At 38.4% G+C, this 23,435-nt stretch overlaps 1 long non-coding RNA gene across 1 annotated transcript in view; it reads left to right on the top strand.

Moving 5' to 3' along the window:
* Window positions 1–581: 581 nt before the first annotated feature.
* Window positions 582–23,435, top strand: part of LOC108581019 — a 42,256-nt gene continuing 19,402 nt past the window's right edge. The window contains exon 1 of the long non-coding RNA XR_002515702.2: window positions 582–1,095. This is a non-coding gene — a long non-coding RNA (uncharacterized LOC108581019). The remainder of the gene's footprint in view (window positions 1,096–23,435) is intronic.

Below are 23,435 nucleotides of genomic sequence, written 5' to 3'. Positions count from 1 at the left end.
TCCTGGAATATGACAAAATCTTCCTAATAGGTCAATGGTTTTTTGTTTGTTTGTTTGTTTGACTCTTCTGGCCATAGATGACTTAGGTCATGGTTGATGCTTTTTTTGTGACTGCTTTTGTCTTCCTGTTATTATTTCTGCAGTTTCCTTACTGCTACTTCAGTCATCTTAAATTCTTTAAACAAAACAATAAACATCATCATCATATAATAATTAAACTGGAAGGGATCTTTAAAGACCCCAAGCCCAATCCTTCATTGTAAAGATAAAGAAACTAAGGGCTACTAGGAAGAGCATGACAGGGACTAAATGCCACAAACAATAGTCAAATTTCCCCTGTTCATTCATAAACTACTTCTTTTCTCTCTTTCTTTTTTTTGAGACAGAATCTCACTCCGTCACCCAGGCTGGAGTGCAGAGGCACAACCTTGGCTCACTGCAACCTCCTCCTCCCAGGTTCAAGCAATTCTCCTGCCTCAGCCTCCCCTGTAGCTGGAATTACAGGCACATGCCATCACGCCTGGCTAATTTTTGTATTTTTAGTAGACATGGTGTTTCACCATGTTGGCCAGGCTGATCTCAAACTCCTGACCTCAAGTGATCCCCCTGCCTCAGCCTCCCAAAGTGCTGAAATACAGGTATCAGCCACCACGACCGGCCCATAAACTACTTTTTTACATAGCATCTGCAAATGTTAGGATAGATGTATGCCCAAGATGCTATGACAGCATAATAAGGGATACTTAGATTATGCCTGTGTGTGTGTGTGTGTGTGTGTGTGTGTGTGAGAGAGAGAGAGAGAGGCCTTAACACCCCTGTGAACAACCAGGAACCAGGGAGGGAGACGAATGACAAAAGGTTTCCTGCAGCGACTGACACCTTAGGATCAGTAAGGAGCAATCCAGGCAAAGATGAACAAGGAAGAGCATTAAACTCAGAGGAAATGGTGTATAAAAAGATATGGATTGTTGAGAGAGTACAGAGGGTGTGTGAAACTGAAATGAGGAACTAAACTGATATAAGAAATTGCCAAAGGAAGAGCACGTCTGAAGGTTTTATCACTTCTATGGAAAATACCATCAATATTATGAAAAGGTAAATAATTTTCAGAACTCTGAAAGTGTTTATTTTGATGATCTTGTACTTTCTTTAATTATCTTATATGATTCACTCGCCCCACTCTGCCTATGTTTTTTCTTTTATTGCTAGGAAGTTTAGTGTTTTGTTCTGTTTTCAATTGTGGTAGCCTCTCTCAGACTGGTTTTTCTAATATAGGTATGTTATGTTTTTTTTTTTCTTCATTTCCTTCTTCGTTATTTGCTTTTAATGGTTGTTCTCTTGTTTTAAGTTGTCTCTTAGAAAATTATTTGTGTTTAACCTATGCCCTGGAAGAGTCCCTAATGTGGAAGGAAGGTGAACACCACGACAAACTGCCTACCTTCCTATTCTGAGCAGGGCTGCCTTTGTATTGACCAGTGAGTTTGTTAATGGGTATAGAAGATAGTTTTTGATGTTATTAGACATATGATTCAACTGCTTAACTATTTAATTAAAATGTTGAAGCTTAGATGTGAATGGTAAAAATGGAGACTGGTGACTTCAGCACAGAGCAAACATTTACAATAATCAAAATAAATTAACTTTATTTCTTCCAGTGATTTAAAGTTTAAATGACCTTTTTATATTTCACATAAAGTGTGCAGGCTTAAAGTTTTAAGGAAGGTTTTTTTTTTTGTTTTTTTTTTTTTAATTCTTATTTTCTCCCCTATTGATTCTAAAATTGGGAAAAACATACCACTCCTAAATTCCTGAACAGAAATTACTTTTTTTAGATCTTTAGTCAATCTGTTAAACATTTTTTCTTTGCTTTCTTTTTTTTTAAAAAAATCTCATTCCACTAAATGCATCTTTGTATTCCATACTCAATTCTTTTTGAAAGAAGACATAACATAAATAAACAGAAAAATATTTATTAAGCACCCACCTTGCACCAGACATTTTAATGGGAGTTGAGATTATAAAAATAAATGTTTATAGCCTGATAAATGAGAAAAATATTTTAAGCAAATTATTATGACATGGTCTGATAAGTGCAAAAGTAGAGGTCTCCTATGAGGGTTTTAAATTGTCTCTTAGAAAATAGAGGAGACACTTGAACTGGCTCTTGATCAATAACAGGGACTTTGCCAAGTAAATATCTATGCTGAAGAGTGAGGATTGTGGTAAGGAAGGAATTGCATGTGCAGATGTATCAAATCTTCAAAGGAGACCTATTTGATCAGACTGGCTGGACTCTTAGATAGGGTCCTTTGTGATGGCAGAACCCAGAGTGAATGATTGCCAGAAAGGGTTGGGATCAAGGTCTCTTTAAAGTCTCTTTTTAACCTTTTATTTCCTATAGAACTTTATAGATATTAGGACTACTAAGACCTACAAATAACACAACCTTTATTGCAAAATAAATGGGGTCCACAAGAAAACTTTTGCTTTCCTTCAGAGTTAAAATCCATATCTAGATGCCTGAGACATTTATCACTGTGGTGTAAAGGCAACATGGAAGGTTAGTGAGAATTGGGATGGGCTTCAATGTGTAGGCTGAGACAGCTGTAGTTCTTATTCTTTGATCTTTGTCTCTGGTCTTTGATGTAATAACAATTATCAAATAGCAGTTTGATGATGAATACTGCACGATAATTTGGGATATCTTGTAATTTTTAAGATAGGGAACAGTTTGTATAGCAGTGAAGTGATTTTCAGAGATGTGCCCTGATTAGTTTAGGGTATTGTTATTTAGCATTATTATATTCTGTTTTCTATTATATGTAATCAAGACAATTAAATTATATAGACTTGAATGCCACAATTGCCCATATGCCATGGCTGTGTTAGTTGGCAGCCCAGAGAATCAAAGCACGGCCTGTGTGTCCATACTCGTTATTTTCATGACTGATTGTAGAGCATGCAGTTAGACTGACTGTGTCACCAGTCACTCCATTCTGTTATACCATAGTTATTTTGTAAATTTGGATTTAACCCATTATGGAACAGAAATATGGTCAAGGTAAAGCTGTATCCAAAAATGTAATCTTTATAGGTTGTCCATTTAGGCTATTACTTCTTACTTCTGTCCTTGTTATCCTATTACTTGTGCTATAAATATAAGAGCTCACAATTGCCACTGAATCCATACCATATGACCTTGGCTGCACATGAAAACAGATATAATTCTATACAAGGAATAAATATTTTTTAAGGTTTCATGTAAAACTCTCAAATCCAATTTTTTCATTGCCTCTATTAACAAACAGATGTATCCACAGAAAATATGTTAGCTTCCAAGGAATGATAAAAATCACTCTTAGAGAAGCAGCAAATCTTTTAAAGTAAACATGTAAAGGAAAATATCACTATTTCCCTGAGAAAATAAAACAAAATAAATTTTTCATATTACCATTAGAGTATTCCATTGCATTCATAATTTTTCAGACTGCCCATAAACTATAGAATAAAATCTAAATCTTGGCCAGGCGCAGTGGCTTACACCTGTAATCTCAGCACTTTGGGAGGCCGAGGTGGGTGAACACCTGAAGTCAGGAGTTCGAGATCAGCCTGACCAATATGGTGAAACCCTGTCTCTACTAAAAATACAAAAATTAGCCGGGTGTGGTGACATGCGCCTGTAGGCCCAGCTACTCGGGAGGCTGAGACAGGAGAATTGCTTGAACCGGGAGGCAGAGGTTGCAGTGAGCTGAGATCATGCTACTGCACTCCAGCTTGGGTGACAGAGCAAGACTTCATCTCAAAAAAAAAAAAAAAATCAAAAACTTTAGTGTGATATCCTTTGTATCAGCCTACCAACTTCCTCTCCACTATTCTTCCCCATTAAATCTCTGCTCAGGTCTTCTGTTTTCCTTGTTGTTCCCTGAAGATACCATGCACTTTTGCCTTAGGACGTTTGCATTCAAACTTTCCTCCCTCCATTCTTAGCAAACTTCTATTTACCATTCCCCTCTTACTACTATTTTTGTTTGTAGTTACTGAGTGCTTACTATTCTCAGTACCTTACGTGTATTACATTATTTAATTCGCACACTAGGCCTATGACATAGGTATCCTGATTCACAGAGGTCAAGTAACTTACTCAAGATCATATAGATAGTAAGGTGACAGAGGTCAGATTTATATCCAGAGTTTTCCAAGTCAAGGACAAGAACTTTTAATTTTTGTATATGCTGAGAAATATGGATCCAGATTTGTTCTTCTACATATGGCTATTGTATTAATCTGTTTTCACATTGCTATTAAGATACTATAATTTATAATTGATAAATTAAAATTATATAAATTATATGCATATTATATATTATACATAAATGCTGTATTATATAATATATAAATATATTATATATAAATATATATGTATATATGTATCCACAGAAAATATGTTAGCTTTATATAAATTTAATATAATTTATAATATACAAATTATATAAAAATTATATTAAGGTACTATAATTTATAAATTATAAACTTATAATTTATAAACAATTTATAGATAAAAGAGGAAGGGAGGCCTCTGGAAACTTAAAATCATGGCAGAAAGTAGAAGGGACGCAAACACTTTCTTCACAAGGCAGCAGGAGAGACAGAGTGTGCAGGGGAAACTGCCACTTTTAAAATCATCAGATCTCATGAAAACTCCCTCACCATCACAAGTACTACATGGGGGAACCACCCCCATGATCCAGTCACCTCCCACCAAGTCCCTCCCTTGATACAGTGGGGATTACGATTCGAGATGAGATTTGTGTGGGGACTGAGGAGAGTGAAAATCACCTGGTGACCATTGAAGAGGTCCTGGAGACAAAAACTTCTTATCTGAGCAATTCAGAAAGGAACAAAGACCACCTGGCTGCATCTAATTCCAGGCCTCTTTCAACTTTTATGAGTAACTAAAATTTCTATACATCTCTGGAATGCCATGCCAAAACTCATTTTACAATCCTAAGTTCCCTCCTTAACGTCATAAATACCCCTCAGGAAAATCCACCACGGTGTCCTTAGTCCTCTTGCTGAGGCACCCCGCTGTACCCTTTTGGAGCGTTCTTTCTTTCTAATGAACTTTCCTTTTTCAAACCTATACTGTTGTTGGTAAATTCTTTTTACCAACCTGTGAGTCAACCACTTCCCAGTGCCAGGGCTCTGACACATCATCCAACATCTTGGTGACCCGCTATGTGGACTTTACTGGGATTTCTCCATTCTTTTTTCCCTGCTTTTTCCTCCCTGCTTCCCTCGATGGTCTGGTTCTTTACTTTTGGGAATTGATGGTCCCTAGCCGAGGATACTCTTCGTGGGATTCTGAAGCCCTAGAGAAGGGATACCTGTCTTTCGTTGTCCTTAGGGTTCTTTTCTATTTTCAGACTGCCAGTGAACTAGTTTGAGTACTCTTTGGCAATTGAGGGTTTCTGGCCAAGGGCACTCCCTCATGTTACCTGAAGGCGAAGACAAAAGAGCGAATTTGCTATTGCCTGTTAGGGTAGCAAGTCCACTTTCACTTAACACTCTGTAAACTGTGCCTTGGAAACGGGCAGCAGTGATCTCACCTCTGCGCGGATGCACTCCACTGGTTGCAGACCCACTTTTGGATTCAACTCTGTCATAGGCACCAGATCCCAAGTCACAGGTGAGTTCTCCATCACATTAAGTTTGAGCTGACCACTCAAGCAAGGGCACGCCTGGTCTGGTCATCCAGGCAAGGGAAGGCCCTCTGTCTGTGGTGGGATACCCCTGAATAGAGCGTGTCAAAGGGAAAAGGAAGGTCCCAATCTCTCAGGCATGCCTCAGCGATCTTGTAGTCCCTTATCAAAACCCAACACGGGTTCAATTCATTCTTCATTTCATTCCTTCTCACCTTTGGGTTGCATTCTTAAAAATTGGTCCCATTTTAACTCACAAACTCCCAAAAGAAGTGTATAATTTTCTTTTGTATTCAGAGGTCTCATATGTTCAGTTCTTTTTAGCTTTATCCCAAAACCCCAAATTACATAAAAATAGTCACATATGATTCCAAGGAATTTCCTCTCTCTTTGATTCTGATGTCTTAGATGATCCTTCCTTTTGCCTATCACATCTTCAGCCTGCTCCCACTTCACCTACACGCTCTCCATCTGCTCCATCCCCCAGTCAACCCCTTCCATATCCAAATACATTTATCCTCCTCACATACTTGCACAGGAGTGACTTATTCCACTAGTGCAAAGAGTCCTCAGAAAATCCCCAAAATATTTTGCCTCTCCATGAGGTGGCAAATGGAGATTTGGGAACAATTCGAGTTCCTGTCCCTTTTCCAGTGTCTGATCTTTCACAAATTCAATCCACGCTGGATTCATTTAGCCAGAATCCCTCTAAGTTCATTTGAGAATTTTGGGCTTTAATTATTGCCTTTGATTTAACCTGGCCAGACATATTGGTGGTATTAACTACTTATTGTTCCCATGAAGAAATATCACACATATGGTCTTCAGCTTGAGCTTGGGCACATGCAGCTCATGCTCACAATCCTAATGACAATAAAGCTGGGAAAAAGCTGTCCCTGACACAGAAACCAATTGGCAGTATGAGGCTGCTGATGTCGGCCCAAACAGAGGCAGGGCCAGATGAGATTATATGATAACTTGCTTATTGGAAGGAATGAAAAAGGCTGTACTACAACCTGTTAAATTTTCTAAATTATAAATGGTCACCCAGGAGCCATCTGAGAACCTCACCCTTTTCCAAGCTAGACTGGTGGAGGCCGTGCATAAATATATAAATTTAGACCCCAAAAGCCCCAAAGGCTAATCCATTCTCGCTGTACATTTTATAAGTCAGGCTTACACAGACATCAGACAAAAACTCCAAAAATTAGAACAAGGCCCACGAACTCCCTTTCCTATTTTATTAAATACAGCCATTGAGGTTTTCAATAACCAGGAGAAAACATAAAAAATAAAAAAGCTGAATTGGAGGAAGAAAAATGCCATCACCAAGCTAATTACATGGCAACAGCCTTGAGACATTCTTTTTCTTTATCTAATAACCCCAAGGCTCATCCCCATAATACTAACAGAGTGGAGAGCTGTCATTGCTGCAGAAATCCACGACACTGGAGTAGAGAGTGTTCCAAACCTCCAGGTTACAAGCCACTTCCAGGACTCTGTCCTCATTACAAACGAGAGGGTCCTTGGAAGAGCAAGTGTCCTCTCTCTTCTCATGAGGAAGGCCACTTCTTCCTTCTGGGCTGTCACAGCCACAACCTCACCAACCTCCCAAGGGTCCTGCAGGACAGGAAAGGGCAAGGGAAAGAGAAGGGGCAAGGACCAGCACCTCTAACTTTATTCCTGGATTATAATCAAGCCTCTGAAAGTCGTCCTCTAGATGAGTGATGGGGCCTTGAGGCCATCCAGGCCCCTATCTTTTCCATCTCTATGAACAAACCTTGGGTAAATTTGATTGTGGCTGAACAAGAAATAATGCTCCATATAGATACTGGGGCCAGTTATTCAACTTTAAACATTTATTACAGCCCAATGTGCCAGTCCTCCATTTTTCTTGCAGGTATTGATGGAAAACCTCAATGAGGCTGTTTCACACCACCACTCCCTTGTAAAATGGAAGGCTATTCCTTTACACACTCCTTTTTAATCCTGCCAAACTGCCCTGTTCCAATACTGGCTCATGATTTACTCACAGAATTACAAGTTAATTTACAGTTAAGACCTCAATTTCTAGCCGTTTAACTCATACTTCACTGAAAGAGCCACTACAGTCTATGGAACCTCGCATTCTAAAACAAGTGCCATTTGAAGTTTGGAATACTTCTATTCCTGGCCATTCAATTATCAGCTGCTGCCATCATCATTCAGCTTAAAAATCCCAGTAAGTTTCCCAGAGCCCCCTAACATCCCTTGAAACCAGAAGCATGAAAAGGGTTAAAGCCCCTAATAACAAAACTTTTCAGCTATGAATTATTGTGCCCCTGTAACTCGCTTTGCAACACTCCCATTTTAGCTGTAAAGAAACAAGATGACTCCTACCAACTAGTACAGGACCATAGAATCATTAATGAAGCTGTTATTCCTATTAATCCTATTGTCCCAAATCCTTACCCCCTTTTTGAACAAATGGAGGCTTACTGTACTTGATCTTAAGAATGCCTTTTTCTGCGTTCCTATACACCTGGATAGACAATTTTTATTTGCTTTTGAATGGCAAGACCCAGATACTCAAATAACTCAGCAGTTAACTCAGACAGTTTCGCTTCAGGGATTCAGAGATAGCCCCCACCTTTTTGGACAGGCCCTAGCTAAAGACCTGTGTCCACCCTGCAGCTTCTCCCAGATAGCAGTCTACTCCAGTATGTGGATGACTTGCTAATCTGTAGTCCTAACAGTTTCAGATCAAAATACCGTGTTAGTACTAAACAATCTTTCTGATTGTGGGTACAAAGTATCTCCTTCTAAGGTACAAGTATCCACACAAAGGCTTCAATTTTGGGGTCTTATCTTAATTCCCCCATACAAATAGAATCTCTAACACTCATAAAGATCTTATCTTCCCAGCACTTTGGGAGGCCGAGGTGGGTGGATCACGAGGTCAGGAGTTTGAGACCAGCCTTGCCAACATAGTGAAACCCCGTCTCTACTAAAAAAAAAAATACAAAAATTAGCTGGGCATGGTGGTGTGTGCTTGTGACCAGCTAAAGGCTTAGTTAGATCTGGTAGAGCTAAGGCCAGGGCCAAGATTAAGGCCCGTTTTAAAGTATTTAGAGCAACCTTCATATCATTAGTCCAGGATAAAGGTTGTTCCTTAGTTCCCTTGAGGGCTTCATACAAAGATTTCACTATTAATCCAAAGGAAGGAATCCATATTCTGCCAGACCCAGCCATACCCCGAAAGGACCAAAGCTGTTGTTTAGTTACTGGAGTTGTCATGTGTAAGATAAGATCTTTTTTTTTTTTTTTTTTTTTTTGAGACGGAATCTCGCTCTGTTGCCCAGGCTGGAGTGCGGTGGCATGATCTCAGCTCACCACAACCTCTGCCTCCTGGGTTCAAGTGATTCTCCTGCCTCAGCTTCCCAAGTAGCCGGGATTATAGGCTTGACTTGCTGCATCTGGCTTATAGCATATTTCTCAAAAACTTTAGACTTGGTTTCGAAGGGATAGCCCCTGTGCCTAACAGCAATGGCTCTCTTAGTCCAAAAAAACCTCAAACTACATTACCTGCCCCTCCTGGACTCTTATGGCTTTATGGCACCACCAATAATTATTTAAAGCCTTTTTAAGCTTTGGCCCTATCCCACCTTACTAATTCTCTTCATTACGGTGATTGTACTCTGAGAACAGCAGCTGTTACCCAAATCACTGTCTTGAACGTAACTTCCAATTCAGAATTCCATTCTACAAAAAAAAAAAAAAAAAAAAAAAAAGGGCCCTAGGACTTATTCTGGCCAGAGTTGTGGGAACTATCGCAACTCTTGCTCCTTGGGGGAGGTTTTACTTACCATGAAGTCACACTACAAGAACTTACTGCTTCCTTTGAAACAGACTTAACAAAAACTGGCACAAGTATATAAGCAATAGAAAAGTCTTTAGACTCACTAGCAGGAATGGTTTTTGATAGATGAGCTTTGGATTACCTCCTAGTTGAATGAGGAGGAGTCTGTGCTGCCATCAACAAAACCTGTTGCACCTACATTAATGTGTCTGGAGGAGTGGAAACTGATGCCCAAGAAATTTTCAAACAAGCCAAATAGCTATACACACTTTGCCAGAGTAACCAAGACTGGACCAAAACTTTCACTGATCGGTTTCCAAAAACCGCTTGGCTTCTCCCATTCTTTGGATCTTTGCTCCTTATCATTCTTCTAATATTCAGTCCCTACCTTTTTAATACTCTCATTATGTTTCTATCTTACAGATTACAAAAATTCCACCTACAGATGGCTATGTAATCTCAATTCCAACCTGCAACAGCAACTTCCATTTACATGGGGCCTTGTGATAGAAATCTGGTCTCTGCCCCCCACCCCCATTAACGAGTTTTTCGTGGCCCTTCATTCCCTTCATGACAGAGAGCAAGAAAGAGAAAAACACAACCTATCCCTTCATTGCACCTTTCAGCAGGAAGTAGCTATACAGACTTGATGCCCCTCTTATTAGACCCCACTTGATGCCCCTCTTGTTGGACCAAAATATTTGTCAGGGGGAAAATGAGGAGAGCAAAAATCACCTGGTGACAATTGAACAGACCCCAGAGACAAAAACTCCTTATCTGAGGAATTTAGAAGGGAACAAGGGCCACCTGGTTACATCTGGTTCCAGGACGCTTTCAACTTCTATAAGTAACTAAAACTATGTATCTCTGGAATGCCATGCTGAAACTCATTTTACAACCCTAAGCTCCCACCTTAAGGTCCATAAATACCCCTAAGGGATCACTCCGTCATCTCAGCGAGGCACCCAACTGCATCCTTTTGCAGCGTTCTTCCATTCTAATAAACTTCGCTTTTTCAAACTTAAACTGTTGTCGATAAATTATTTTTACCAACTTGCAAGTCAACCCCTTTCTGGTGCCAGTGCTCTGACAACTCGCTGGGCAGGGACACAGAGCCAAACCATATCAGCTATCCAATTTTCCCAGCACCATTTGTTGAATAAGGTGTCTTTTCCCATGTATATTTTTCTTGACTTTGTCAAAGATCCACTGGTTGTAGGTATGTGGCTTTGTTTCTTGGTTCTCTATTCTGATCCATTGATCTATTTTTATACCAGTATGTGATGTCTCCAGCTTTATTCTTTCTGTTTAGAATCGCTTTGGCTATTTGGGCTCCTTTTTTATTCCACATAACTTTAGAATTATTTTTCCTAATTCTGTGAAAAATCACATTGGTAATTTGATAGGAACTGCATTGAATAAATCTACATTAAATAAATGTAGATTGCTTTAAATGGTATGCTCATTTTAACAATATTAATTCTGCTAATTCATGAGCATGAGATGTTTTCCCACTTGTTTGTGTCATCTACGATTTCTTTCATCAGTGTTTTGTAGTTCTCCTTGTAGAGATCTTTCACCTCCTTGGTTAAATTTATTTTTAGGCATTTAAATTTTTTGTAGCTATTGTACATGGGATTCAGTTCTTGATATGGTTCTCAGCTTGTTTTTGGTATACAGAAATGCTACTGATATTTGTACATTGATTTTGTATCCTAAAACTTTACTGAAGTAATTTATCAAATCTAGGAGTCTTTTCGAGGAGTGTTTAGGGTTTTCTAGGTATAAGATCATATCATCAGTGAACAGAGATAATTTTACTTCCACTTTTCTAATTTGGATACTTTTTATTTATTTCTTTTGCCAGATTACTTTAGCCAGGCCTTCCAGTACTCTGATGAATAAGAGTGGTGAAAGTGGGCATTTTTGTTTTGTTCCAGTTCTTGGGGGAACTGCTTTCAACTTTTTCCCATTCAGTATGATATTTGCTGTGGTTTTGTCATATATGGCTTTTATTCTTTGATGTATGTTCCCTCTATGCTTAGTTTGTTGAGGGTTTTTATCATGAAAGAATGCTGAGTTTTGCCAAATAGCTTTTCAGCACCTATTGAGATGACCATAGGATTTTTGTTTTTAATTCTGTTGATGTGGCGAATCACATTTATGAGTTTGCATATGTTGAACCATCCTTGCATCTTTCGAATAAAACCCACTTGATCATGGTGTATTATCTTTTCGATGTGCTTTTGGATTTAGTTTGCTAGTATTTTGCTGAGGATTTTCACATCTATGTTCATCGGGGATATTGACTCATAGTTTTCCTTTTCCGTTGTGTCCTTGTCTGGCTTTGGTATCAGGATGATGCTGGCTTTGTAGAATGAATTAGGGAGAATTCCTTCCTCCTTGATTTTTGGAAACAGTTTTGGTAGGATTAGTACCAGTTTGTCTTTGTAATTCTGGTAGAATTTGGTTATGAATCCCTGTGGTCCTGGGCTTTTCTTTGTAGGGAGATTTTTTTTATTTCTCATCCAATCTCATTACTAGTTATTGGTCTGTTCAGGATTTCTATTTCTTCTTGGTTCAGTATTAAGAGATTTTTTTCCAGGAATTTATTCATTTTCTCTAGGTTTTCTGGTTTGTGCATGCTCATAGTATGCTCATTGTTTTCTTTGATGATCTTTTGTATTTCTGTGGTATCAGTAGTAACTTCTTTTTCATTTCTGTTTGTGTTTATTTGAATCTGATGTTTTTTCTTGGTCCTTCTAGCTAGTGGTCTATCAATTTTGTTTATCTTTTCAAAAAATCAGCTTCTTGTTTTATGAATGCTTTATATTGCTTTTAGTCTCAATTTCACTTAGTTCTGTTCTGTTATTTATTTTCTTCTGCTACCTTTGGTTTTTCTTGTTTTGCTGTTTTCTTGAGGTGCAATGTTAGGCTGTTAATTTGTAATCTTTCTTTTTGATGTAGGCCTTTAATGCCATGAACTTACCTCTGAGTATCACTTCTGCTGTATCAGAGGTTTTGGTATGTTTTGTCTCTATTCTCGTTTGTTTCAAAAACTTTTTTACTTTGAACTTTTTTTTTTCTTGAGACGGAGTCTCACTCTGTCGCCCAGACTAGAGTGCAATGGCATGATCTTGGCTCACTGCAACCTCTGCTGCCCAGGTTCAAGAGATTCTCCTGCCTCGGCCTCCCAAGTAGCTGGGATTACAGGCACCTGCCACTGGGCCTGGCTAATTTTTGTATTTTTAGTAGAAATGGGGTTTCCATCTTGGTCAGGCTGGTCTTGAACTCCTGACCTCGTGATCCACCCAGCTTGGCCTTCCAGAATGCTGGGATTACAGGTGTGAGCCACCGTGCCTGGCCTACTATCCACTTTAATTTTGTTATCAACCTAAATATCATTCAGAATCAGGTTATTTGATTTCCATGTATTTGTATAGTTTTGAGAGTTCCTCTGGGTATTATTCTCGTGTTATTACACTGTTGGCCCAGAAGATACTTGATATGATTTTGATTCTTTAAAATGTATTGAGTTATTTTGTGGCCTAATGTATGTTCTGTTTTGGAGAATGGCCCATGCATTGATGAAAAGAATATGTTTTCTGCAATTGTTGGGCAGAATGTTCCATAAATGTCTATTAGGTTCATTTGGTCTAGGGTCTGATTTAAGTCCAGAGTTTCTTTTTTGATTTTCTGCCTCAATGGTATGCCTAGTGCTGTCAGTATATAGTCCCTCACTATTATTGTGTTGCTGTCTATCAATTTCCTTAGGTCTACTAGTATTTACTTTATGAATTTGGGTGCTGTGGTGTTGGGTGCATATATATTTAGGATTGCTAGATCTTTTTGTTAAATTGATCTCTTTATCATTATATAAAGACTTTTTTTGGATGAGTTCATGTCCTTCGTAGGGACATGGATGAAACTGGAAACTATCATTCTGAGCAAACTATCACAAGAACAGAAAAACAAACACTGCATGTTCTCACTCATAAGTGGGAATTGAACAATGAGAACACTTGGACATAGGGCGGTGAACATCACACACCAGGGCCTGTCATGGGGTGGGGGAATGGAGGAGGGATAGCATTAGGAGAAATACCTAGTATAAATGACGGGTTAATGGGTGCAGCAAACCAACACGGCACATGTATACATATGTAACAAACATTGTGCACGTGTACCCTAGAACTTAAAGTATAATTAAAAAAATATATATATATATAAATAAAAAAGACTTTTTTTTTCTTTTTTAACTATTGTTGATTTAAAGTCTGTAAATTAACTGAAGATGGATTAGAGACTTAAATGTAATACCTAAAACTATGAAAATCCTAGAAGAAAACCTAGGGAAAATCTTCTAGACATTGTCATAGGCGAATAATTTATGACTAAGACCTCAAAAGCAAATGCAACAACAGCAATGAAATATACAAATGAGACAATTAAACTAAAAGGTTTCTGTACCACAAAAGAAGTAATCAACAGGTAAATGATAACCTACAGAATGGGAGAAAATATTTGCAAGCTATGTATCCAACAAAGGATTAATATCCAGAATCTACAAGGATCTCAAACAAGTAAAAAGCAAACAAACCCATTCAAAAATGGGCAAAGGACGTGAACAGGCATGTTTCAAAAGGGGATATACACATGGCCAACAAACATGAAAAAAAAAGCTTAACATCATTAATTATTAGAGAAATGCAAATTAAAACCACAATGATGTAATATCTTATACCAGTCAGAGTAGCTATTATTATTATTATTGAGACAAGGTCTTGCTCTATCTCCAAGGCTGGAGTGCAGCGACATGATCATGGGTCACTGTAGCCTCGACCTCCCAGGCCCAAGCAATTCCCCCTCCCCCAGCTGGGACCATACATGTATGCCATGATGCCTGGCTAATTTTTAAATTGTGTACAGACAGCATCTCCGTATGTTGTCCAGGTGGGTCTTGAACTCCTGGGCTCAAGCAGTCCTCTTGCCTCAGCCTCCCAAAGTTCTAGGATTATAGGAATGAGTCACCATCCTGGCTAGAGTAGCTATTATTCAAAAGTCAAAAAAGCAAAAGATGTTGGTGAGAATGCAGAGAAAAGGGAATTCTTAAACACTTTGGTGTGATTGTAAATTAGTACAACCTCTATAGAAAGCAGTGTGAAGGTTTCTCAAATAACTAAAAACAGAACTGACATTCGAGCTAGGAATCTCACTACTGGGTATCTACCCAAAGGAAAAGAAGCAGTTATATTAAAAAGACGCCTGTATTTGTATGTTTATTGCAGCACTATTCACAGTAGCAAAGTTACAGAATAAACTTATGTCCAACAATCGATGACTGGATAAAGAAAATGTGATATGAACACACACACACACACACACAATGGAATACTACTCAGCCATAACAAGAATGAAATCATGTCTTTTGCAGCAACATGGATAAAACTTGAGGCCATTATCGTAACTGAAATAACTCAGAAACAGAAAGTCGAATACCTCATGTTCTTGTAAGTGGGAACTAATCAATGTGTACACATGGACATAGAGACTTTGAAGAATCCAAAAGGTGAGAGGTGGGAGGGGAGTAAGGGATGAGAAATTATCTGTTTAGTAAAAAGTACACTATTCAGGTGATGGTTACACTATAAACCCAGACTTTAGCACCATGTAATATATGCATATACAAAACTGTATTTGTACCCCCTAAATCTATAAAAATATTTTAAATGGCAAGAAAATGTTTGGAAAAAAGGACAGAAGCTCTTGTCTAGCAACATAGGGACACTTTCAAGCTAGCATTTCCTCCCTGTGAAACTCTCTCTGAATGTCACATGTGGACTTAATTCTTCCATCTCACATTGTTGATATATTAATAGCTACCTGTATAACAGCACTTACATATTACTTGTGTTTGTACTTTGGTAAGTTCATTCTCGTAAGGTTCTTATTTCTTTTATTTTTCCATTCCTTATGTGTAGTATAGTGGCTAAACTATACTAAATTGGAGGCTTGATGAAGACTTCCCAACTGAAAACAGTACTAATAATTATCAAAATAGCTTGTAAAATAGAGAATTATGTCAATTTTCCCAAACACCCTATGAGGTATGTAGGTTCTTTGATATAACTCCAGTTAATGGATGAAGAAACAAGTTTTAAACTATTTGCAAGTTTGCATTTAAAGGTGGGAATGTATGGTAGAGATTAACAACTCAAAATCTGGATTTAGACAGCCTGGGATAGAAACTGGCTCTCCCATTTTTTATCTTCCGTGACTTAGCCTCTCTAAGCCTTAGTTTCTTCATTCAGAAAATGGGAGACAATAATAGTACCTAGTTCACAAACAGGGTCATAAGATAACAAATCCGACTTCACAAGTGCCTGGTAACTTTTCTATTCTGCAATTATACACATAGTGTATGGTGGAAGCTGTGCTAGGTCTTTGGGAAACAGAGATCAGTAAAACATACCCGTTTTCAAGAAACTTGCAGTTTACTGTGAACTATAACTGCCATGTGGATTAAATATAATACTGAGTTGTGTGTATGTTATTATTAGCACACAGCAAAGGCAGGGCCTATTTCTGCCTTCAAAAATCAGGGGAGTGCCCAAAAGGCAGAGAGAGTACATGTAAATTCTCTGATCTTTCTGTTCAATTTTTTTAATAAATCAAAAACCTTTATAATTAATTAAATCTATTAGTTCAAACTAAAACTGTAATAAGATAAGAAGTGAAACATATTAATTGAAACAAAGAAGATCGAGGAGATTTAACAGAGGGGTTTATGTTAAAGATTGAGCCTTGAAGGATGATATAGGAGAAGACTTCTGGGGAAATGACAGGAATGAAGGCTGGAAAGATAGGTTGGGTCCAGGCATCTGTTTGGTGTTCCCCAATATGTCATTTTAAAAAAATTGTAATTTCATATTGACAATTTGCAAGTTTGCATTTAAAGGTGGGAATGTATGGTAGAGGTGAACAACTCAGAATCTGGATTTAGATAGCCTGGGGTTAGAATCTGGCACTCCTATTTTTTTATCTTAGGTGACTTAGCCTCTCTAAGCCTTAGTTTCTTCATTTAGAAAATGGGAGACAATAGTAGTACCTAGTTCATAAAGAGGGTCATAAGATAACAAATCAATCTTTTTGGAAATATTTCTAATGAAAATCATTTATTTTATATTTTTATTGCCTGAAATATTGTTATTAATATTTCAATTTAAAAACTAAATTGTATAATAAATTATCTGTTAAAAGTAAAAAAAAAAAAAAAAATGGCCAGGTGCAGTGGCTCATGCCTGTAATCCCAGCAATTTGGGAGGCCGAGGCGGGTGGATCACCTGAGGTCAGGAGTTCGAGACCCGCCTGGCCAACATGGCAAAACCCTGTCTCTACTAAAAGTACAAAAATTAACCAGGCATGGTGGTGGGTGCCTTTAATCCTAGCTACTCAGGAGGTTGAGGCAGAAGAATTGCTTGAACCCAGGAGGCAGAGGTTGCAGTGAGCTGAGATTGTGCCTCTGCACTCCAGCATGGGTGACAAGATGGAGATTCCATCTCTAGTATGCAGAGAAAAACAACTTAAATATTGTACCATTTCACTTATCAAATTGGACAAAAATCTTGTAATTTTTATAAGAATTTTATATATGTATAAAATATAACCTTTATATATACTTAAATATGTATATGTGTATATACTTATATATATATTCATATATGTATATGTGTATATACTTATATATATATTCATATATGTATATGTGTATATACTTTTTTTTTTTTGAGACAGAGTCTCTCTCTGTCACCCAGGCTGGAGTGCAATGGCACGATCTCGGCTCACTGCAACCTCCACTTCCCGGGTTCAAGCGATTCTCGTGCCTCAGCCTCTGAAGTAGCTGAGATTACAGGGGCAGACAACCATGCCCGGCTAATTTTCTGTATGTTTAGTAGAGACGGGGTTTTGCCACGTTGCCCAGGCTGGTCTGGAACTCCTCAGCTCAGGCAATCCACCCATTTCAGCCTCCTAAAGTGCTAGGATTACAGGTGTGAGCCACCACGCCCAGCCATGTATATCCTTTTTATTGCAGTCATTCGTTACTGGCTAAAGTTTGGTGAAATGGGCACAATCATAAAGACAATTTGATGATAAATAACAAAAGCCTTAGAAGCACTCACTGCTTTGATTCAGCAATTCCACTTTACAAATCTATCCCAAGTAAATAATCATTTATATTCACATGGATTTAGTTTCACAGGTTACCTGTAGCAACACTAATAAGAAAGTAATACTGCAAAAAATCAGCATACAATAATAATTAATCAATTATATAAACAAAATATGATACACCCGTATAATGCAATACTGTGCATCCTTGAAATTGATGTTATAGAAGAATATTTAATTACAGGAGGATATACTGATAATATACTGTAATTTTTTAAAAGCAGATTATAAAATAGCATGTACATAATCTTACTTTTTATTAAAATGTGTTTCTACATATTTAACATAGGAAAAGAACTAAAAGGATATATATTTATATGTATATAAATATATATATTTATAAATATATAAAGAATGTTAAATTAATTTAGTATTAATTTCTGAACAGTAGAATTTTGATAATTTTTAAGTTTTTCTATAATTATCATTATTTATTTTATAACTAAAGAGTATTAGTAGTTAGTTTAGGAATCATTTATCTGTTTAGATGTCTATTTCATCTAGCAAGATTCTAGGCTCCTTTATATTAAATAATATATTGTGTTTATATTTGCATATAAGGGACCTACTTTAGTAGTTTCAAATATTTTAAATCTCTTAAATATTTGATAAATGACTGGTAATTCAGAGTTTGTGACTGTCAGTGTTTGTTGACTAAAACTCTTTACACATATGTATAACTCCTTTTTCATTTCAGCAGTGGATTTTATATTATTTTACACATAGATTAAATTATTTATTGAAAATTAACTCACATTAGGACATAAAGGCCTAAGAGTGATATAATGGACTTTGGGGACTCGTGTGGGGGAAGGTAAGTGGGGTGAGAGATGAAAGACTACAAATTGGGTACAGTGTTCACTGCTTGGGTGACAGGTGGACTAAAATCTCAGAAATCACCACTAAAGAACTTACCCATGTAACCAAAAACCACCTATACCCCAAAGACTATTGAAAGTAAAAACCCCAGAGGGTATAATGTAAAAAAAGAAAATTAATTCACATTAACTTTCAGGAACTGTTATTCTGTTGTTCTAGGATTTTCATTTTTTTTGTTTTTATTTTTAGTAGAGACGAAGTCTTGCTATGTTGCCCAGGCCGGTCTCAAACTCCTGAGCACAAGCCATCCTCCAGCCTTGACCTCCTAAAGTGCTGGGATTACAGGAAATGAGGCACCATGCCCCAAAGTGCTGGGATTACAGGATGAGACACCATGCCCAGCCTATTTTAGGTTTTGATGAAAAGTTATTATAAAGAAGTAGATATTGTAATTGAAAATAAGGATAAATTTTTTTAACAGAATGTCAGTTTTTGGCTTGGGTTCTTACTACTTGTATCAAACTTTATATTAAGAATGTTAATTTGCATTACTCTGCGTCTTCCTATATTGTTGCACTGGATTCCCTAGAATCAGAGCCTGAAAGCAGAATTCTTGTTCAAATGTTTTATTTAGAAAGTTATTTCAGGAAAGGAGAGTCACACAGGAAGATAGGGAAGCAGGATAGGACAGAGGGGAAAGCTAAGCATCAATGTGGTCTCAGCTTCAGACTAGATTCAGTCTGATTCCACAAGGAAGTTCTGACACAGAAATTGTACCACAGAATTAATCTTACATTGAGCTGAAAGGACTGGCTTTTGGTACATACATTTCAGTCAGTTATTTGCTGTGGGGTGTCCTGGAAGGGGTTGTGAGAGGTAGGCTGTAAGGAAAGGGGTATAAACCTAGCAGGCCAGGCAACTTCTGTCAGCTGAGGACAATTCCCTGGAATAGAGGATCTGGGTGAGAACCCAACAGTGTCCACTATAAGAATGGTTCTCAAAGTGTGTTCTCTTTTCTAGCACCATCAGTCTGGCAGCATACAACAAAAATAACAAAATAACTTCTATTTTATTTATTTTTATTTTCATTGTTTTGAGATGGAGTCTTTCTTTGTCACCCAGGCTGGAGTGCAGTGGTGTGATCTTGGCTCACTGCAACCTCTGCATTCTGGGTTCCAACGATTCTCCTGCCTCAGCCTCCCAAGTAGCTGGGATTACAGGCACGCACCACCATGCCCAGCTAATTTTTGTATTTTTAGTAGAGACAGGGTTTCAGCATGTTGGTGGTCTTGAACTCCTGACCTCAGGTGATCCACCCCTCTCAGCCTCCCAAAGTGTTGGGATTACAGGCGTGAGCCACTGTGCCCAGCCACAACAAAATAAATTCTAAAATGGCATCATGAATTATTAGATTTTATTCTTGCGTATCAAAAGCTGAATCAATTAGCAAACTGATTAAAGAAGAAAATTTGTAGATTAGAAAACAGTATAAAAGTTTAGTAATCTATGAGATAGTGAGTGAACTGAAGCATCCAAGAACATCCACTCAATGAGTATTTATTGAGCTCTTTCTATGTACCAGGTTCCATACTAGGCACTGGTGATATAGGAGCAAACAAAACAGATGTGTCACTCTCCCCCAATGATATAGTCACCTTCCCCCCAAATATAGTGGATTAACTAAATATTACACATGCAAATCCACCTACAGATCTTTTATGATAGTTGGTTGACAGATTAAAATAGAACCCCATGCTATATATTTTCAGTATTAAATGATAAAAAATATCTTTCAGTTTTCATCTTCTGCACTGTAGGTTTTTCTTGTGGGTGTGATGAGTAGGATAATAACATTATGGAAAAAGTATGTAAATGTTATGATTAAACACACGTATTAATTCTGGAGCAGGACTTATTCTGCAATTTAAAAATCGACAAGTTACTTAATCAATTTAAGACTTTGTTTTTATATCTCTAAAGAAAATGGCAATAAAAATACCTATTGTGTAGAGTTAATGTGTGGTATTCAAACAATGTTAGTTCTTTCCTCCTTCTGGAAATTATATTTTAAACATGAATTTTGAAAGACAGGAGAAGAAAACAGAAAACCTATTTCCAATTACTTTAGAATTATATGACAAGGGAAAACTGAATCTACACAATTCCTTTTTAAAAAGAGTTTCTGATTTTTAATTTGTGTAGGTACATAGTAGGTATATCTATTTATGGGGTACATGAGATATTTTGATACAGGCATGCAATGCATAATAATCACATCATGGAAAATGGGGTATCCATCCCCTCCAGCACTTATCCTTTATGTTACAAACAATCCAGATATACTAATGTAGTTATTTTAAAATGAACAATTAAATTATTATTGACTATAGTCACTCTGTTGTGCTATCAAATACTAAGTCTTATTCATTCATTTCTTTGTACTCATTAGCCATCCCCACTCCCCGTCCCACACCCACTACCCTTCCCAGCTTCTAGTAACCATCCTTCTACTCTCTATCTCCATGAGTTCAAGTGTTTTGACTTTCAGATCCCACAAATAAGTGAGTACGTATGTTTGTCTTTCTGTGCCTGGCTTATTTCACTTAACATAATCACCTCCAATTCCATCCATGTTGTTGCAAATGACTAGATCTCATTCTTTCTTATGGCCAAATAGTACTCTCTTGTGTATATGTACCACATTTTCTTTATGCATTCATCTGATGATGGTCATTTAGGTTGCTTCAAAATCTTGGCTATTGTGAAAAGGGCTGCAACACATATGGGAGTGCAGATATCTCTCTGATATGCTGATTTCCTTTCTTTGGGGTATATACCCAGCAGTGGGATGGCTGGATCACATGGTAGCTCTATTTTTGGTTTTATGAGGAACCTCCAAACTGTTCTCCATATGGGTTGTACTAATTTACATTTCCACCAACTGTGTACAGAGTTCCCTTCTCTGTACATCTCCAGTATTTGTTATTGTCTGTCTTTTGGATAAAAGTCATTTTAACCAGGGGTGATATGATACCCCCTATGTTTACTCAAGGCCCTAGGGCTCTACAATCAGCAGGTGGTGAAACCAGCCAGTTTTATATCCATCCCTTCAGGGTATAAGTTTCCCTAGGCTCTGGGCGGGTCCAGAGATGCTGTTTGGGAGCCAGGGACCAGAGTCAAAAGCTTTAGAAATTTCCTTGATGTTCTGATCTACTGTGGTTAAGCTAGCACTCAAACCGCAATACAAAGTCTTTCACATTCTTGCTTCCCCTTTGCACAAGTACAGGAGCCTCTCCCTGTGGCCACCACCATCACCTGCACACAGCGGGTTCTTCCAAGCCACCACTGACATTCACTTAAACCCAAGGGCTCATCAGTCAGGCTGTAGTGAATGCTGCCAAGCCAGGGATTCCCATTTCAGGGGAATGGGCTCCCCTCTGGCCCAGGGCAGGTCCAGAAATGCTGTTCAAGAGCATAGACCTGGACTTGGGGACCCCAAGAGCTTACTTATTATTCTACCCCAGTGGCTGAGCTGGTACCTGAAGTGCAAGACAAAGTCCCCTTTACTTTTCGCTGTGCTTCTCTCAAGCAGAAGGAATCTTTCACTGTAACTACCACAGCTGGGAATGTGCTTGGAGACACCTGAAGGCAGTATATTTCAGATCCCAAGGCCCATGGTGTACGATCTGGTTATTACTGCCAGTTATTCAGGGCCCAGGGGCTCTTTAGTCAGCACATGACGAATCCTGCCAGGATGGTGTCCTTCCATTCATGCCGGTGGGTTTCCTTCTGGCCCAGGATGTGTCTAGAAATATCTTCCATGAGCCAGGGCCTGGAGTGGGGAGTGTTATGACTCTGACCAGTGCTCTATGCTCCTGTGGCTGAGTTGATATCCAAGTTGCAAGATAAAGTCCTCTTTACTCTTAACTCTCCCTTCCTTAAGCAGAAAGAAGGAGTCACTTTTGTTGCTGCCAGCACTTTTGTTGCTGCTGGCTGGGATTGGGGTGGGGACGCTGGCACAAGCACTTCTTCAACTCCCCAAGCTGGTGTTTCCCTAGGTCACATGTCACCCTAGTCCACTGGTTCTGAGCCCAGCCCAGCATGAGGACTTGCTTAGAAATGGCAGTCCTTGTGTCCTAGACTGCCTTTCAGGTTTACCTAGGAACTCAGAGCACTTTGGCCCACAGTGGCAAGGCTTGCTGAGAAACTCAAGCTCTGACTGTGGGATGGGTAATTCCCCTTAGGCTAGCCCTGGTCCATATGCTCCCTCTGTGGATGGAGTGGTGCTGACTAAGCCCAACATGGCTTTATTTCCTGCTGTGACACAACAGCACTGAGTTCAGTGTAAAGCCCTGTAGTCACTGCACTCTCCCTCCTCCAAATGCACAGATTCTGTCCCTGTGCCACATGGCTGCTGCTGTATACTGGGGAAGAGGTGGCATCAGTGAGTCAAGACTGTCTGTCCTCCCTTCCTCAATGCCTCTTTCAGCAAGATTAAGTTACAACCAGGTACTGTGATTGCTCACCTGGTTTTTGGTTCTTGTGACTCTTCTTTTCTATATGCAGATATTTGTTAAAATTTGATGTTCCTTCAGGGGGGACAAACAGTATAGGCTTCTAGTTTGCCATCTTGCTCCACCCCACCTGCAAAATTTCTGTCCTGAACATTAGTATTGCTATGCAGTTTTGGCCCTGTGCAGAAATTTTGGAAAGCAAGGCTTATTCCTGGTAAATTGGAAAATATTATTCAATTTTTATTTCTCCTATTCCAAGGGGGATATCTGAGGAAAAGGAAGGGCACTGGAAGGGATTTTCTTTTCCTCTGAATTTTTCTACGTCCTTTTCTATGT

This window comes from Papio anubis, chromosome 9 (genome assembly GCF_008728515.1).
Source record: "Papio anubis isolate 15944 chromosome 9, Panubis1.0, whole genome shotgun sequence".
In the NCBI taxonomy this organism is placed as follows: Eukaryota; Metazoa; Chordata; class Mammalia; order Primates; family Cercopithecidae; genus Papio; species Papio anubis.
Note: the sequence above shows the minus strand (reverse complement) of the source record. Positions and strands in the feature narration are given on the sequence as shown.